Genomic DNA, 16,392 nt, shown 5'->3' on the forward strand with positions numbered 1-16,392 from the left:
CAGATAAAAAACCTAGGTATGACTTTGAAGAAAAATGCCTTATCATGAACGCGTTCTTTGCCCCTTTGAGAGAAGGCCCACCCGTTTTAGGTGTTACCAATTGCTTCCATATTATTTGTGTTTTTCCCCAAAAGTGATTTTTTTTTGGCAGCCATTTCAAAACTGTATAGTTTTTTTGGGGGACGCACTGTACATGTTTCTTTATTATGTTTCAATTGTTATAGCTGTGTTTACGATGGATCGATTTTGTCTACTTTTTTGTTGGAAATAAGAAAAAAATTAAACCAAAACTGAATCACAAAAGGGTCCCCGACAGTTCATCAAAAAACGCAAAAACAAAGGTATGAAAAAAAACGAAGAATTACATTGATTGTTTCTTAGCAATTTTTTGTAGATTTTTGTGTCAAAGCTAAAAATCGATATCACCAAAATTAGCATTCTACTAGCTATATAAAGTGAGTTAATAAAAGGCAAAAACATACACATAAAACCAAATTTAGGGCAATTCGGTTATATGCATGATTGATTGATAAAAAAAAATGTGATTAATTTTTTGAAAATCGTACACAGTCTTGGAGTTTACATCCGGTTCTACGGGCGTGCAAATTTTCGCGGCGATCGCACAATCAACGGCCGGGATCTGAGGGGGGGGGGGGGGGGGGCAGTGGCAGACCGTGACCCGGAGGAGACAATAGATTGGAGGGGCACTGTAATGTTTGTGAACAATGCTGTGCCCCTCCAATGCATTGTCTCCTCCGGGTCACGGTCCGCCACTTAGGAGGGGGGGGGGGGGGGGTCAAGTATAATGGTCCGAAATTGCCCAGTTAAGATATATAACGGTTCATGAATCATGAGTCATGTGTAACACGCGGAAACTGATGTAGAAAGATGACACACGACACCATTCCCAAGTTGTGTTTCGGTTCGATTAATATCGATGAGTCGTTATATACAAAATTCCAAAATTTCCAAGTACAGGAACAAAAGATAAAGAAAATAAAAAAAACCTGCAAGAACCAATGAGAATAAAACAATTAACTAGAATGATGATATGAATTTTCAATAAAAAGTTCATTTTGACCTGTTACATACTCCCCTACTTAATTGAGTGACGTCCCGGCACTCACTATACCAAAATTATTACAAATTGAAGTCCTACTTTAGATAACACTACTCGGAGATACTTGTTCCCAATTACAGAACAAACCAATTTACATTATTGATCATGACACTAAATACATATAAAAGCAAGTTATCACCCGATACAGAATATAGAAATCTCGGCAATAACACGGTATTGGCGAACCCGCACCACTAATACGAACTTCCTGGTCTCGTGACGAGAATAAACACAGAAAACATATCTAGTGCAAAAACTCAACTGTTTCAGTTTTCAAGTACACTCCTTATTATGTAATACTAGTCTCATGTTGAGGTTCCTAGCATTAACATTCCAAGTGTTTCCTAACTGATCCTAACAGCTCCAGAGTTTATATCAACCAATTGTTTAGTTATCGACATAAACCTTCACAATCCATGTATCTCAACGAATAACAGACCATTATATAATTATAGCCAGTAAATCAATCACTACAATGTCATCCTTAAACCTCCCAAAAATATACCTACTTATACTTCAAGCTGATTCAAACTTTTAAAGAATTACAAAACAATAAACAAATAACAATTACTAGATGTTTCCCCAAATCTTAGCAATTTCCAATGGAACAATGGTTCACCAATATAACATACTGAAATATCTCATAACTTATGACTAATTCTCTCAACTACCACTGCGTTCTTTCCGGCCTCGAAGGTTAACAGAAAAACAAAGGTAAAGAGAAAAACCTTACTGCCCCAATAGTCACTCCAGTATCCCTCTAATGCAATCCCGGTCTCAGATTGAGGTTCTCGAAATTAACATTGATACTTAATCCTGACTAAACCTAGCAGTACTCCTAGCCAAATCCCAGTTACAAATCAGAAAGATCAGCATATTACAATATGATAACCATTATAACACACAAACACATGAAAGTAAAACACTTTCATCAACATGTGGGCTCCCCTACTTTTTCAAAAGTAGCCCCTCAAACTATCAAATACACATTCTGGATCAAACAATTACCATTAATTCACGCCATAGCTTAATTAAACCGAATATTAATCAATTAAGATCCAAAACAAAAATTAAAAAGTTAACAAACTTCAAGTATCAGACAAAGAAACGCCTCAACTATTCATAGTTAATCATGTTTGCCAAACCCAAAGCTTCTCTGCACATACTGTACTCCCTCCTATCAACATATAAAATACTGGTGTCTCTGGCCTCCTACACCCCAATGTGTGGTTCCCATCCAACCAGCCAAAATTACATAAGAAAGGGGGCATGGACTATTCCAAAACACAGCATTACCATGACAACACAAAATTAACCTTCAACAGTACTCAGTATTCCCTTGACCAAAGCCATTTGATCTGAAAACTCTTACAGGGTATCTCATAAAATACCTTCCCACTAGTATAAATCCCTATCAAATACATTGTAGCCTCATACTACTTTCAAACAAACTACATTTTGGCTACAACATTCACACTATGCACACACACCCCGGACACACACGAATACATCTTAAAGCTACGTTCATATTTACAAATTCAAGATGTCCAACAGACGGATGAGCTCCTCAGATTGTCAGGATTTGAACTTGGTTGTGTATCCAACGACGAACATCGATCCTGCTGACAACGCCACTTGTAACACGCGGAAACTGATGTAGAAAGATGACACACGACACCGTTCCTTGTTTTTTTTTGTTTTGTAATAGTATTTATTAATCATTCAGTTCAATACAAATGATCGTACAAATACTCATGGTATTAACATAATCATATACAATGGATAAATTCAATAACAAAAATTAACCATTATTTTATAACCAATATAAATTCACAAAATCATACAATAGTTATGTAGAAAATTTATTACTCAACATTGATTAAACTGAATGAAATTTACAATAAAAAAAAAAATAAAAAAATAGAAAAAGGGTTTGAGTGAACCCCCCCCCCCCCACAGACACACACAGAAGAGACATTAAACAATTAGACAGTACAATAACAAAAAATACAAAAACAAATTAAGAAAAGCAGAAGGAAGGAAAATAAAGAGAGAAAAAAATGAGAAAAAAAGAAAGAAAGGAAAGAAGTAACAAGCAAAGGAATAAAAAAAGGACAGTCTACAGTGACAGACAGACCAGCCCACCCCGCACGTGTGGAAACCGGGCACAAGCCATCCCTCTCTCATCCTTCTTAATTGTTTTTTAAGTGTTCCCACTTTTTATAATGCTGTGTTAATGTTTTTCTCTCTATAGCAATTTTCTTTTCTTCTTCTTTACTTTTAAAAAGCTTTAATTGAATCTCTTCGGCAGTTGGTAGTTTATGATTCCCCCTACCGTGATATATTAAAAATTTGATAAGTAAAATGATATGATTTAATAATTGTCTATTTTCTGATGTCTCGTCTAATCCAACATGGATATCCTTCCACTGTAAGCTTTTAAGAATCGGAAATTTTAATATATTGCTACACAATCTCCATAATACTTTAACCATTTCACATTCATAAAAAATATGTCTATAAGTTTCTTCATCTTTACCGCAAAAAGAACATTCATTACTCGATGTAAATCGAAACCTATATAAATGGTGGTTAACAAAGACAATATTGTATAATAATTTATATTGAAACTCTCTTAGCTTATTATCTAATGTGCAAAATCTTGGACGATAAAATACTTTCTCGATTTCTTTTTCAGACATGTTATATGATGATTCGAGATTGTAAAAACTGACAGGAGTGTCGGCAATTTTGCTTATACAGGATCTATACAGCTGTTTTGAACAAACTGACTCAAACTGGAAAACATTTTTAGAGAAAATAAATTCAATCTTCAAACCATCAACTAATGTATTATTTTTTAATTCGTCTTTCCATTCCACAGGAACATGTGCAAATATTTCATTAATTGATACTATTTCGTCGTCATTTAAACCCATAGATCTAAAGTAAGTATTTGATTTAAGATCACCATGTTCATTTACAATATGGTGTAATTTGTATGTGTTTTTTAAGAAAATATTTTCATGAAAATACGCTTTTCCTGCATTTTTAATATACCTGTTATTGAAAAAAATTTCATTTCTTTTATTACTTATGTCCTTTTTGATGAAAACAGTTATATCAAACCAAATACTTAACATTTCCCGGTAGTACTTTGGAATTTTTATATTAATCATGTCAGGTGTAAAATTACAGTAAAATATTAAATTACCACCTAATGGTCTTAGCAGAAATTTGAAATATTTTTTCCATTTCACTTTCTGATCACCGTTTACCAATCTTTTGACCCACATCACTCTCTGTACCATTACAAAGAGTTTGAAATTAAGCATTTTTATTCCCCCTTGTTTATATCCCAGATACAATGTGTTTCTTTTAATTTTATCTTTTCCTCGCCATAAAAAGTCGAAACAAATTTCTTCAATTTCTTTAAAAGCCCATTCCGGCATAGGCGTTAAAGAACTTACATAAATCAATTTAGAAAAAGCATAAGTTTTAAGCAGATGAATCTTTCCAAACAAAGTTAGATCTCTTTGTTTCCACCAATTTAATAACTTTTTAATTTTGCTTAATATTTCTTTATAATTCATTTCTTCAGCAACGTCAGGATTTAATGAAAAGACAATACCTAGAATTTTAACCATATCAACTTGTCTCCCAAAAGGGAAAGGGTGAGTAAGGCTAACAGAGGGTCCTAGAGGCAAAATAAACGTTTTATTTTTGTTCATCCTAAGTCCAGATGTCTTCCTAAATTTTTCAAGAATTAATTCTAATCTATATACTGAATCCAAGTCTTCTACGAATATAGTCATATCATCAGCATAGAGTATTTGTTTAATTTCCGTTTCACCAAATCGAATACCCTTTACTTGATTATCATTACGAATACAGTGCGTTAAACATTCTATACAAAGTATAAAAAGGTAAGGGGAGAGGGGATCCCCTTGTCTTAGCCCCCTCTCGATTGCAAAATAACCGGTCGATTTCCCCCCATTAAAGACACAACTCAGCGAGTTGGTGTAAAGAACGTTAACCCAGTTACTAAAAATTGGCCCAAAACCAAACGATTTAAGCACCCTTTGGAGGAAGGAATGTGAAATTGAGTCGAACGCCTTTTCAAAATCGATTGCAACTAAGTATCCTGGTTTATTAAAATTTGATGTATGAAAAATCATATCGTTTATTATTCTTACAGCATCGCCAATATTCCTATTATTTAAATAACCTACTTGGTCGCCAGACACAATATTATCCAAAATGGTCTTAATTCTTTTCGAAAGTATTTTGGTTAGGATTTTATAATCAACATTCAGCAAGGAAATTGGTCTATAATTGCTAATAAACATCGGATCTTTACCTTCCTTATGTATAATTGTAATTATTGATTGTTTTTGTGACGGTGACAATTCTTTATATTTCATAGCATCATTAAAAGCATTTAAGACTAGGTCACCTATTACCTGCCAAAATGTAATATAAAACTCGACATTTAAACCGTCATTTCCTGGTGATTTATTTAGTTGCATTTCTTTTAAAATTTCAATACAATCCCCCTGGTTTATTTTCACTTCGCAATGATTCTTTTGGTTTTCGCTTAATTTTGGTAAGTTACTAGGAAAAAAATAATCACCAGGTTCTACCTCTCCTTTAGAATATAAAGAAGAATAAAATTCTTTGATTTCTTTTAAAATACTAGTTTCGTCCTTAATTACATTTCCATTAACTTTAAGTTCTTTAATAAAACCCTTCCGACCATTATAATCTACCAGTTGTTTAAAATACGCAGTTTCTCGTTCTCCACTTTCAAACCATGGGGCTCGAGATCTGATTTTTATACCGTCATTTAAGTACGCATAAATTGTTTTTAGCTCACTTCTTTTTCTTGCCAAAAGATCAATCAAAATATCATTTGTGTTCGATGGTGTTTGCTGTAATTGAACCTCCTCTTCCAATTTTATAATATCCTTTTCTAACTTCTCAACCTTCTCTTTTCTTTCTTTAGCTTTTTTCTTAGAATATTTTCTTGTAAAATTTCGAATTTCCATCTTAACATAATCCCACAGTATTCTATTATCCATAATTTCTTCAGACAACCGAAGTTTTAGACGAGTTATTTCCTCTTTCATTCCTTAGTTTTTTTCCTTTAACATATTCTTCATCGTAACATAGGCTATTGTTGAATTTCCAGTATCCTGTCTTTATAACAGGATGAGTAACGGCAAAATTAACATTTAATTCTATTGCAGAATGATCAGGCGACAGAGCCGGTATTATTTCACATTTTGATACTTTTTCAACAAAAATGTCTGATATCACCCAATAATCTAATCTGCTCTGCATGTAAGGATTTTGTTGATGATAAGTATACTGCATCTTATCGATATTTCTAAATCGCCATATATCTATTGCCTTATGATTATCCAAAAAACTTTCAAAATCAATACTAAGCCTAGATTGTCTTTTATTAATGCTACTTCCTTTGTAATCTATAAGTACATTCCTCATCATATTAAAATCCCCTCCTATAATAAAAGGTTTATTTTTAAATTCTTTCTCCTTCAAAATCTGGGTAATATTTTGCAAAAAATCTAGTTGCTCCTGTTCTTTACTTCCTACAGGAAAATAAACATTTCCCAGTACAACCTGCTGATTCTGTAATAGACCGATTATGAAAATATATCTGCCATTTGGGTCAATAATTGTATGTTTTATCTTTATGTTGACCCCTCTAGCAATAAGTATCATGACTCCTTTACCATGATTTGTACCATGGCTATAAATGCAATTCCCATCCCACGATGAGCTCCAGTTCCTAACTATTTCTTGAGTACTAAAAGTTTCCTGTAAAAAGATTATATGCCCATTTTTGTCCTTACACCATTTGAAAATACTTTGTCGCTTATTTTTCTCCCGAATCCCCCTCACATTTAAAGAAATGAAATTACAAACAAACTTATTCATTTAAGGATATGTTGGAAAGATACTACACAGGATGAGAAATGGATGGCTCCCTCCACGGCCTACCCCACCCGAAGTCGATCATGATCAAAGTGTCACTGCAAACTGACCTTAAGAAGAAAGAGAAAGAAAAGAAACAAGCAACAAAAAAGACAAACAACACAAACGAAAACTGACCACGAAAAGACGTACCTAACTCAAACATAGGACACTCTAAGTTGTGTAACGCCCTCCCCTCCCTATACCTTAACACCCGATGCTCTTGGTTATTTATCGTAAATACTTAAACAATACACCAGATTCATTCTTATCAGCCTAACAAAAAAGGCATAATCTGATATGAAAAGAAAATATATTTTCTGGGAAAAAAAAAAAACGACTTCACCGCAGCCAAACCATTCAAAAAGATCTACAATCAACAAGAGGAAGACGAAAAATAGCACCTAAACTAACTTGAGCTGTTGAAATCAACAGAGGAAAAGAGAGATTAACTATATCAATAAGGCTCCTGCACAGACCATCAAGGCGCAATATTTTGTTGTTTTACGTAATCTTGAATGCGCAAAATTCCTTTTCTTTTTTTTTAGAAAAAAAGGGAAAAAACAAATAAAATTAAATTAAAAAAAAAAAGTTCCAAGCTGCACGACAATATGTCAAATTCCGTCTCTCTATCTATTCCTCTTTCTTTTCCCAAGTTAGCATTTGGAGTTATTGTACAACAATTTAAGGGGTTTCCACCTCTTATTGATTCCATGTACAAAAGCTTGTACGGTGAATTGTACTAAAAACCATTACAATTCATACCAAAAAGATTTGATTGAAACAAATAACTTGGTATGTCAAGTAGCAAGTTTACTGAGGCAAGTTACAACAACTACTTTGCATTCCATCAGATCAATTAAAGTGGGAGTCAGTGAACGTTTAAAACATTTCTATTACTGGTTGAGCAGTGAAACATAATGATTTAAACGAAACTGAATGAAATGGATTCTTGTCTAAAATAGATTCAACTATTTCACAAAGGATTTGAATATTTGTATCTTAGTATTGACGTATAACTTTGGTTGTACACAAACGAAATATTCCGTTCAGTATTTTGCAATAGATGCAAGCACACACAATAACTTTTTTTTTTCAAAGAAATGAATGTGCTACATTATCTAATTATACCTTCTTATTAAGTTAAAGGGAAGAAAAAAAAAACAACCCCGCTCGTTTGTTTAGCATTATGCAAACCACTTGAAAGCCAGCATGTGACGTGCGAAATAACATCGAGATTACAATAGTAATGTTGATTCTTACAAATATAGAGCATTGATTGATTCCATGTACAAAAGCTTGTCCAGTGAACCATTACAATACATTCCAAAAACATTTGATTGAAACAAATAACTTGGTATGTCAAATTGCAAGTTTACTGAGGCAAGTTACAACAACTACCTTGCATACCATCACATCAATTAAAGTAGGAGTCAGTGAACGTTTAAAACATTTCTATAACTGGTTGAGCAGTGAAATATAATGACGTAGATTTTAAATAGTTTCAGCTTCTTACTTTAGAACCATCGATTTCTTATTGGATTTTTGCATCTCAGTATTTGAATTATAACCGAGCATTCACATATTCTTGTATGGATTTAACAATAGACATACACACAGAAAAAAAAGGTTCTTAGAGAGGGGAAAAAAAGAGTGGTAATTATCCTTAATAGACGTAGAGCATATGTCTAAATCTATTCTGAGAAATGTTGCCACGCCCAGTTGTTAAACGTTAAAATTTCAATGCAGCTTTCATTACTGGAGACATGCAAATTAAGTCAACGTTACCCTTGCAAGGTTGATTCTCACCAATGCCTCCTTTACATGCTAATTGAAAATTCAAATTAATTCAGTGAACGTTTAAGACATTTCCATGGCTCGTTAAATAATGAATGATGGCGAAGTTGAACTATATGCATAGCAAGCGTAACAAAACCCCATCATGTCAAAGAATAAATTGTTTCTTTTAACTTGGTTAAAGAGAGAAAAAAAAAGTTTGACTCCACCTCTCATTCATATGTACTTTGCATATCAAAGAGAAAAAAAATAGGGCATGTCAACCCTCCCCAACATTCAGAGTTTGTCAATATTCATTTCCAGCGTGTTCATGAATCGATTTACATACAATCCCGTGCATGCAATAAATATGGGATTCTAAAACTTAGCCGTTCTGTTTTTTTTCAAGGATAACCGACCACATTGTTTTGATATGAAATTACCTTGAAGATCTGTAATATAAAAAAAAACACTTTCTATGTTTCTATAATCAGAATATGCGGAAAAAACACACCAATGTTTAATGAATCCGCAAACTTAAACGATTACTTGTTACTCAGTACACACTCATGTTCACTGCACACCGGTAGCAATCTTTTGTGAGTTTTACTTAACGACCATTCTTTTTTCCAAAGCTTTCATCGATGATAATTCGTTAAATTAGATCTTTACAAGATATCAAATTCTCTAATGGTCAACAGACGGTTATCTAAACAGATCAAAATACTGTCAGATTCTCCGACCTAATCAAATCTTTTCTTTTCCTTTCCAAAACCAGTAAAAACAAATTTGATAGGCCTGTATATTATCTCTTTTTGTTTTGCGAATTAATATCAACAATCTTTAAAACATCATGTACTTAATATATATTCTTTTCAAAATTATCAACTCTACTATGCAGTGAGATTTTACAAAATAACTTCTGCTCATTTTCTAATCTCATCATCGCTTGAAATAATAAAAAAAATTTTTTTTAAAAGTTGTTAAACACTAATCATCTTCCAAACAGATCAAAATACTGTCAGATTCCCCGACAGAATCAATTCTTCTCATCCTTTTTTTCTTTCAAGACCTGTACAAAAAAACATCTATGTTATATATTCTCGATATGCATGTGATAACTGAAAAGGAAAAAATAACATAGATTATTACAATCTGATTTCTCCTGGTGTTCCTCTTTATTTTTTTGTTTAGTAAATTAATTTTAATAATCTCTAAAACACCACTTCTCTCTTTTTTTCCTTTTCCAAAGTTATCAACTCTACTATCATTCTCTTCAGTAAGATTTGCAAAATAACTTCTGCTCACCGGTAGCAGATATTCAAAATAGTTATTACCTAATTTCATCATCGCTTGAATTAATTTTGATTGATTTTTTTGACGTTAAAACTGTTTAAAACAAAAAAAAGAAAAAAAGAAAAAACATTAATCACCTTCCAAACAGATCAAATACTGTCAGAATCCTGGACAAATTTTTTTTTTTTTCCAAATTCAAAGACAAACATTCTTCTTGTATATACTCAATAGTCCTGCGTTATCTGAGAAAATTATAAATTACAGATTTTTAGATTCTGAACATTCTCCTGACATGCCTATATAAGTTTCTCCGTATCTCTTTTGTTTTGCGAATTGATGTTAACAATCTCTCTATAAAAAAAACCACACCTGCACTTCTCATTTTTTTCTCTAAAGTTGACAAAACTATCAATCTTTTCCTTGAGATTGCAAAATAACTTCTGTTCATTGTCAATACATATTCAAAATAGTAAGTACCATCTATTCCTCCAAATCAGAAACGAATTCTTTTCATCCAGCAGGTTATCAAAAATCATTTCATACATTTATATAATCATCGACGTAAATGTTATTATTCTTAATCTTCTATTGACGTATATAAAGCATTCTCTTTACCTGTTTCTTTACTCGCCGAGTTGGTTAATCACTTCATTCCATCACGATCAAATCCTCCGTGTTTTGGTTCACTTTCATTGTTATTTTCTTTCCTTGATCTTCCTCTGCGATATGATTCATATTCACATTTTCCATTGCTCTCATTCCTTCCTCCGTTAATTGCTTAACATTACCTCGATTATGTCGAGAATCCTTTTCCGTGTTGGTATTCCTGCTTCTATCTCTCGTCGCATTCCTTCCCTCGTCCTCCCTCTCGATGATGACCAGCTTCCATGGTTCTGCTCTTGAGAAGAACGCAATTTTCCCTTCTTCTTTAGCGGCTCGTAGAGCTGGGAGTTGGCGGCTACGCTCCATGCGGACTCTCTTCGGAAGATCGTCTAAGATGTAGAAGGACGTGCCTTTCAGTAGACGGCCATTCTGCTGAACTTTAACTTTATCACTGTATCGTAGAAAGCGCACTTTGATAGGGCGTGGCTTTGTCACTGCAGGTACTCGATGCACTCTCTGATGCTCTATTTCTCGTATCACTCCTTCTTCCATTTTCAGGCTTCTCCGATAGAATTCTCTTACCACTTTGTCTGTATCCTCCTTCTCTGTGAGCTCTGGGATCCCCATTATAACAAGATTCTCCCTGCAAATGTAAGATGAAATTCTGTCTATCTCCTTTTCCCGATTCAGTCTTTCTTCTTCCATTTTGTTTTGGATTCTGTGTATTTCTACCTTTTTCACTTCTTCAATCTCTTTGGAAAGGAAGTTTAAGGACTCCGCAAAGCTATCCAGCTTACTTTCTATCTGCGACACCTTCGTAGCTATTCTGCTTTCTAGAATATCGAAACGACTGTTCAGTTTATCAATCTTTGCATCCAGTAGTTTCTCTATTGCAGGTAGCAGATCCCCTGAGCTTTCCGGTACGGTAGGGCTGGTGGGCGTAACTGGCCTACGCCGTTTAGAACCGGCTTGTCCCTTGTTCATTCTTGCGTTTTTCACTGTCCAATTTTATTCCGTGTTAAGTGTATAGGGATCGGAGCGGAGCACTTATTCGTGTCGTCTTGTGGCCGTCATGGTATAGATAGTTGTGTTTCGGTTCGATTAATATCGATGAGTCGTTATATACAAAATTCAAAAATTTCCAAGTACAGGAACAAAAGATAAAGAAATAAAAGAAACCCTGCAAGAACCAATGAGAATAAAACAATTAACTAGAATGATGATAGATGTTTGAAAAATGCACAAAATAGAAATATACACATATTTGCTTATGACTCTAAGATAAAACATTCATGACGTCAAGTAGACTCGTAATAATAAATGATAAACATGTCTATTTCCATTCATTAAAACTTAACTTATTCAATATTGCCTGAATTCAACTCATCTAATCACAAATTCAGTTCCTCCATCGTTATGGATAACTCTTCCAACAAATAAATGAAATACATCCATTAAGTGAAATTTACCAAACAACGATTAAAACATGCCAACAAATTAGCATTGAAATACAGTGGTTTATAAATGATAACCACTCACCCTGGCAATCTGGCCTAGAGGACCATATTTCCTCTCGTGATAGCCTCACCCGCTACACGAATGTCATGTCTAATACCTTTAAAAGGAAAGTAACAATTACTACACATAGTAAACAATTATTGTGACCCTTTACTCTGAAAACACAAAACTGAAACATTGAATTTACAATTCAATAACCAAAATCTTCAACTCTAAAGATCATTTTACTAAATCGTTTTACTTTACGATTAGAACCGAACACATTTTATGTTTATAACTACATACTACAATCAAGTATACAAGTACAAGTAATTAATATAAAATATCACAAAAAATCATCTGAAGTAACAAAGACAGATGCACAACTAATTAATTATTTAATTCACAAAACCCCTTAGAATAAGACAAATATGCTATGCTAGCATAGATAGCACTTTAATATAACCTAACCTCTTATTCCGAACAATAGAAGATACATTGTTAACTAACTTTATAAACTATTGTTTAAAACTAACAGAATTGGCAAAATAAGATAAATATCTTACCTATAATTCTGACCCAAAAATGAAGAAGCCTCTCTGCCTGCCCCATGAATGGGGTGCAGTGCAGGAGTGAATTGGAGTAAAATCCTCTCTCCCTTTTATGCAGTTATCACTTTCCATTCACAGATGCTAAGCCTTGACCATAATGATCTACGTCATAGAAGCTCATAGCTCTGGAATGTGATGTTTTGACCCAAAGACCATTTAGCATCACTCTTACCCAGAACGAGTGTGAATCATACTACGCCAATGTTTGTGTTTGGTTCCTTTGAAGCAACCTTATGATTGTGTAAATATTAGCCGGTATGTTCATCCTAGGCCTTCTTGAATAAAGGTGTTCTTTTTGTAATCTAATCTGATGTGGTAATTTCTCCCCATTTATTGTCGTGGTGTCAGCGCTAGGTTCGTTCCCTGCCACATAGGAATTTTTAGGCCAAAACTGGGTCACGCATCGACAGTATAGCCTTTTACTGTAGTGATTTTTACAATTTGAACTGGATGATTCATCGCTCCACCAGCGTTAGCGACACACAGGTAACGCTTTGATAGCCTCGCGTATAGTACGATACGATGACGCAGTCAGCGGAAGCGCCCGCACAGTTGCGCAGGTTGAGTCGGTACGAGACTCCCGAGTCCTTCCTAGAGTGGAAGCGTAGTTTATTGATAAATTTGTGTTCTTTTACTGATTTTTTGCCTTTTCTATCTGAGGGTGTTTCATGGCAAAGGAAGTCGAAGGCAAATACCTTACGGGGTTTTGTTGACGACCCCTTTGACGTTGCTGGCGGTAAGACAGCCGCTCAGAAAGTTGTGGTTTTGGAACTCATGCTGGGGCAAATTTCAGCTTCTTGCCCGATTATCGCCAGAGGTTCTATTGTAAACAAATCCACTTCACTTGCAGACATATGGGATCTTGTTTGCATACATTTTGGTTTCGACACACAAATAGTAGCCAATGACAATGATCAATATCATGTCAGTCAAAGTCTTGATTGTTGTGAAGATGAAGATGAGTTGGATGACAATGAATTGAGACATGATGCAGGATGTGAGAAAAATAGTGTCAATGGTAATGAGTTGAGAATTGATGAAGGATGTAATGAAAATAGATATGAAGACAATATCAATGATAATGAGTTGAGTTGTGATGAAGGAAGTGATGATGATCAACACGAAGAGAATGTCAATGATAATGAGTTCAGATGTATTGGCAGAGGTGATGAAAACAAATATGAAGACAATGTCAAGGTGTTCAGATGTGATGATAGAATTGATAAAAATAAACATGAAGACAATGATAGTGAGTTGAGATGTAATGAAGAAAGTGATGTAAATAAACATGGATACAATGTCAAGGATAATGATTTGAGCTTCGTACATGTGGATGAAAATGGTATCTCCAGTCGTGAAGTTGATGACATTGCTTTGCGACAAGATGGAAAAAGTAGTCATGACATGTTTCATTATGGTTGTAACACTGGATTGACAGGTGTAGGTGATTGGAGTAGGCCTGTTCACACTAACAATACTTTGAGGTTTAGCGTTGAGTTAGATGGGTCTAGAGCTAAATCGTCCAGAGATTTAAATTTAACCGACCTTTTAACGCAGTCTGTTAGTCTTGATGGTTGCGCTGCTGAGTTGTCAGCAACGCATCTAGCTAGTGATGATCATGGGTCTCACAATGATGTGATGTGTAATCTGAGTATTCCTCCCGATGATGAGTGTTCTTCGGGGCCTGATTGTTTCCAAGGTCATGAACTCACTGTTGGACTGGGATGTGATCCCCCTTCATTTGATATCTTATCAGGCACTTGCACACTCGGTGCGAGTAAAGATCGGATCGATTTCTGTGCTGATGTTGATAGCAGTGTTCGCTATGTTGGTTCATCAGAGAGAGATGAAACATGCAAAGACTTGTCAGTTATTCCTGGCAGTACTTCTGGTTTCCAGATTATGCCAACTTCTACTTGCATTGACGGGGCTGATAGGCTCTTGCGCTCTGATACACTGTTCTCTCATCTCACACCTGAACAGTGCATGCACCATTCTCAGCATACAAGCGCTCGTTTTCGATTCATTCATTCGAATGATAGGCTAGCCGTTCTCGATCTCGCTATCGGTCAGACTAACAATACCTCTGTTCGGTTCGCATGTGCGAATGATAGAATAGCCGATTTTGATCTCGCTATCAGCCAAGCTAGCAGTACCTCCATTGACATGACAACACGTCAACTGCACCTGTACATGCTTGAGCCAGCGTCTCACGTTCAGTTATCTCCAGATAACCCAACTCGAGTCATTGATCCAGGTGCTGATCGGAAGTTCACCATGGACTGCTTTGAGCAAATTACCATCCCTGATCTACGTCAGGATCCTCCACATTCTCTTCAGCTTGATGATGCCCTGGTCCCCCAAGGACGCCCCCCAGATGTCCATATTTGCCAGCATGGTGTTACTCACTCCAGTTCTTTTGTGATTGATGTCATAGCAACCACTGTTCAGGATGAGGAATCCCATTGTCCTCTGGACCAACAACATGAGGTCTCCATCTACCAGCCTGAGAGGGAGAATGCATCTGATGTGATCCCGGCCAGCCTTGGTGCAGTTCTTATGGGCACCGCCAACTCTGCTCCCATTGGTCGACCTCCTGACGTTCAGCATGTTCGTGATGTCTCTACTTCATCTACCATTGGAACTGTCCAAGATTGTTATGACATTGCCCTCAAGATGGGCCCTTCTACAGGACTTTTGATGGCCTCACTACTACTCACCTATGGACTTTCGCCTCTTTGGTTCTCCATGTCCCTTGCTATCTATGATCCTCGAGCCAACCCCTCGACGCTACTTGGACTGGTTCGGAACACCATCTGTTGTCCAGACATAGGTCCAGACATAGGCCCAGACATAGGCCCAGACATAGGTCGCTTTGCCATCTATGCGCCGGTTACTACCCCACCTCCCTTGGCCCCTCCACGCCCCCAACCTGTCTCCTGCATCAGCGTTTCTAGTTAGCAGCAGCCGGTCATGCTGCATTCTACGCCACACGGACTGTTGGACTATTTTTACTGCTTTAATTCACTTGACCCTTGTACTCTTCCTTTGAACATTCACAGTTATTGACTGTATTGATGGTGATTTATTCCTTGTCTATTTGTAATATTTGTCTTTATATTTATAGTATTGCTTTTATTGTTTTTTTTATCATGTCTACTCAGTGTTTTGCCCGTATGGTCAGTTCTTAGGAATGTTTTACCCTTGTTTATACTGGTATTGTTTTAATTTTTATTGATGGTCCGGTAGGCCTCAGTTGTAAACACATAGTTTAATTTTTGTACACCTACTTCAGTTGGTTGTTTTCTATAATCATTTGTGTTTTTTTTAACCAATAGCCAATTTTGTATAATGACGGTTTTTGGACTTCCCACTGAACAGTGAGGTTATGCCTTTTTATCTGAATATTTATTGCTTGATTCATTTCTTATGCTCGTGCTATTTCCTTTTGGATAATACTAATGTTTACACCGCGTGCTTACCCCGGCG

The sequence above is a fragment of the Lytechinus variegatus genome, chromosome 13, assembly GCF_018143015.1.
Source record: "Lytechinus variegatus isolate NC3 chromosome 13, Lvar_3.0, whole genome shotgun sequence".
Lineage (NCBI taxonomy): Eukaryota > Metazoa > Echinodermata > Echinoidea > Temnopleuroida > Toxopneustidae > Lytechinus > Lytechinus variegatus.